Source organism: Lactuca serriola, chromosome 2 (genome assembly GCF_051521515.1).
Source record: "Lactuca serriola cultivar US96UC23 chromosome 2, Lser_US96UC23_V15, whole genome shotgun sequence".
NCBI lineage: Eukaryota > Viridiplantae > Streptophyta > Magnoliopsida > Asterales > Asteraceae > Lactuca > Lactuca serriola.
The window spans coordinates 102,558,722-102,563,153 of NC_136409.1; the positions used below are offsets into that span (position 1 = coordinate 102,558,722).

At 30.1% G+C, this 4,432-nt stretch overlaps 1 pseudogene; it reads left to right on the forward strand.

Annotated features, from left to right (window-relative positions):
• Positions 1-416: 416 nt before the first annotated feature.
• LOC145086568 (malonyl-coenzyme A:anthocyanin 3-O-glucoside-6''-O-malonyltransferase pseudogene) lies at positions 417-2,013 on the forward strand (annotated as a pseudogene).
• Positions 2,014-4,432: the final 2,419 nt, after the last annotated feature.

The following is a 4,432-nucleotide window of genomic DNA, read 5'->3' on the forward strand; positions in this document are numbered from 1 at the left end:
AAAACACACATGACACAAACAAAAACAATCAATACACTAAAATGGATATCTAGTAAACACAAATACTATTTCAAAATATTAACCTTTGATCAACCAATACATTAGGAACATGTTTTGCTCGGGTCAACTATTAATAATAATAAAACAACATTCAACTAAAAAATGCAATAAGATTACAATACAATAACAAAATGCAAATATAAAAATAATTCGTTTTAAAGAAACCTTATAATTTTGATCCTTATTTGTGAAAAATAATCACGTAAATCGGTCCACACCTACTATTTGAGATCAAAATCCAGATTATACAAATTTCGTAATGATTATTTTCTATTAAAAAAATAAGCTCACGAGTTATGTTATTTTCTATTAAAAAAAATAAAGTCATCGTTGTCATGGTTATAAATTTTCATCAAACGGAAACATCTGCATAATCCAAACCCACCAATTCAAACAAACGCCAGAACTAGTATGCTGACTGTTCTTGAGAATAGCCGAGTATCTCCGCCTCCTGGCACCGTTGGGGAGAGGTCTCTCCCGCTTACTTTCTTGGACATGATTTGGCTATCCTACTTCCCGGTCCACCAGGTTTTCTTTTATGAATCCACCCACTCTAAACAACATTTCATGGAAACAATTATGCCGAACCTCAAAAACTCATTATGAATCACTCTTCAACACTTCTTCCCATTTGCAGGCAACATAATTCTGTTTCCTAATCCAAGTGTTGACAAAAAACCACAAATCCGTCATGTAGAGGGCGACTCTGTTGCAGTTACCATTGCCGAGTGTACTCTTGATTTCAGTTATCTTATAGGAAATCATCCTCGTAAGTGTGACATGTTTTATCCACTTATACCTCTATTGGGACGTGCAAAACAAGGATCCGACTACCTTATCATCCCAACTTTTTCAGTGCAAGTTACAATTTTTCCTAACTCCGGCTTCTCTATTGGGATCACCAATCACCACTCCCTTTGTGATGCGAACACAAGGTATAATTTCCTCAAGGCTTGGAGCTCGATTGCTAAACATGGTACAGATGAGTTTTTCCTAGCTAGTGGATCTTTACCTTTTTATGAAAGAGTGATTCAATACCCGAGCTCCTTAGATGAAATCTCCTTAAATATACCCGGGCTTCCAGCTATTAATATGGAATATCAGCCTCCTCACCTTGTTAGCCCTACAGATAAAGTTCGTGCCACCATTGTCTTGACCAAAGCACGCATCAGTGGGCTAAAGAACTGGTTATCCACTCAACTGCCAAAACAGGAATACGTATCATCTTTTTCGGTGGCATGTTCGTATATATGGCATTGCATAGCCAAATCACATGTTCATATTGGAGAAAGGAAGGGAGAGGATGACATAGAAAGGTTTACTTGTATGGTGGATTGGAGGACCCGCCTCAAGCCACCTGTTCCTCAAACTTATTTTGGTAACTGTATAGGGGCATCTCTCACATCAAAAATAAAAAGCACCATCATAGCAGGCGAGAATGGATTTCTTACTGGTTTCGAATTATTTACAAAGGCTTTAAGTGACACAGTAAAGAAGAAGAATGGAGTTATTGAAGATGTGGAGATGGTGCTTAAGTCGGCGTTTATGCCAGTGCCAGGGCTTTATGTGTCGGGATCACCAAAGATCAAGTTCTACGATTTGGATTTTGGATGGGGTAAGCCAAAAAGACATGAGACAATATCTCTCGATTACCATAGTTCGATTTCTGTTAATGCTTCAAAAGAGTCAGATGCTGATATTGAAATCGGGGTGTCCCTTCCTGCAAAACAAATGGATGTGTTACTTTCCATCTTTAGTGAAGAATTGGAGGGTACATTACAAGAGCAAGAGAGTCTTTTGTTAAAATATTTCTAATGTGGATCTATCAACACGTATAACAGTTATTTGTGTCTGGAGGCATGTGTAAGGTTTATATGTTATCAATAAAATGTCACTTTGTTGGTTGTTCTTATCAACATTGAAAATGTGCATATTAAAATATGATTCTTTGTATCCAAATGTACATTTAAAAAGTATTTAGCAAATGATAGTGGTTTAAAACTTAATTACCAATTGTAGTGATTCCAAGTTTTCAACATCTTTCCCTTCGCTATCAATAATGCTGGCTAACAGGCTACATAAAAAAAAATAATAATAAAATAAATAAATAAATAAATAAAAATTTCCAGCGACCAATTTTTTCCCTCAGCCAAACCAAAACACAATAAAAGAAAACTAAAAGTTAAATCTAAAATCTATATATGCATATTTTAAACTGTTAACCCAGTAGAAAGTGATCGATCATTTGTTTACTCCATCAAATTGTCATTAAGGTCTACAGTTTTCTATTCATTCTTGACTGGAATTGAATAAGACTCGTAAATATCTTCTGGAACTAATTCTCAGAGGTCCAACACACAATAACAGATTGGGGAACCAAAATCTGAACACATATCCGATTGTTTAGATTCGGATTCGGATGGTGATTTAAAAAATATTCAGATACTTGGATATCCGATATCCGAAATGTATGTTTTTATAAATTAATTAATATATATTATAATATTTTGAAACTTGCAAGTTGATTTCATATGTAATACTCCACATCCTTTGTTATTTTTACTCCAGTTTTGTTTTATTTTTACTTATTTATGCATCATGATAAAGGTTCATTTTTTAATCATTTTCAATGGCATCCCCGCGCATTTTGTTATTATACCTTCCATGTATTTCATTTTATATGTATGTAAATATAACACTTCTTGCATTCGTTTAAATTAATATGTGTGAAAAACCATTAAAGCTTTTCTTACTCCCTAAGTATCCTATTATATTTATAAATATTTGTATTTCTTCAACACGTTTTTTTGGTACATCTTTACATTCCAAATATCCATCTCTAATTTTTTTTAAACGACAAATCTAGTCTACTTCTCAAATACTCCTAAATTCTATCTATGTTCACTACGAGAGTTGCAACATTAGATACCACTAAGCTGGAAGCCATCTGTTATTCCAAAAATCCAGTTTTAATTAACTATCATCAGCACACAATGTAAATTGCAAAGTTATGTTATTATTATAAATGAAAATCTATTATAAAGTCTCTATATCTTAGTCTCATAGTTAAACCTTATATTTTTCTTCTGATTAAATTATGAATATCAGTAATTGTATTCACTTTAATCCTTTAACCGGGTTAAGAGTTCATCCACTTTCAGAATTAACATTTTTTGGCCCATATTTTGAATATTATTGAGAATTTGATCCAAAATTTACACTTTTGGCCTAGATTTCCAAATTTCCTTACAAATTCATCATAAATTTAGTATTTTTAAATAATTTATTTTCAAAATTTAGTTTCGAATATGTTTTTTTTTTTGCTTTATAAAATCATATTTATACAAAAAAATTCACATAAAAAATCATTTTTCTATATAAAAAGTTTTTTGTAAAATTTTTTTTGTTAAAAAATGGTTTTTATATGTGTAAAATATGTTAAAATATTAAAAAAAAAAAAAAAAAAAAACAAACAAACATAAGCAAGAAACAGTGGTCACATACTGTTTTAGTAACATCATTATATTTGTTGTTATTTTCGCCAAAACATATAAAAACCATAACTTTTTTATATGACCTTCATTTTCAGCATTTTTTTTTATTTTAATATCCAGCGTTTGTCTTGACAACTGCTACAACTTTCATGTTGATCATTTAAGCCAAAAATAATATATTTTCATTTTCATTTTCATTATTATAAACAAAATATTTATATTTCTTAACTTTTATAAGTGAAAATAGGTGTTATAATTTTTTGGTTTATATTAAAATAAAAAAAATTGAAAACATTGGTCGAACAATATCAACAAACTTGAAGTTGGTTATGCTTATCAGATTTTGCTTAAAAACTAATAAATATATTTTCGAATAAAAAACCAAGATATTTACTAAAATAAAAAAACATATTTACACAGAAAAACCAAGATATTTATAAATTTTTTGACGTGTTATTTGTTTTCGAATTATATAGGCGCACAAACAAAAATACTTTTTTTCATCCTATATGAAAATATGTGAACATAGGTTTTTCATCCTATGTGGAATAATATTTGACATGTTATTCGTTTTTTATTTACATAGGTGAACAAACAAAAATATCTTTTTTTATATGAAAGAATGTTTTTAAGAGGCTTTTTATCTTAAAATATTTAATTGCTTTTAATGGGTAAATCAATCATTTGCCTTTGAGGATCTCACATTAATCCTATAAAAACATATTTTAACATAAATAACCTCCTATGAGAAAAACCTTTTGGACCAAATTTATTCAAAAAAACATATTTTCACCTAAAAACCCTTTTTTAACAAAATGATTTATCAAAATAAAAGGTTTTATATAGAAAAAAGAACGTTTTTTATATGAAAGTATGTT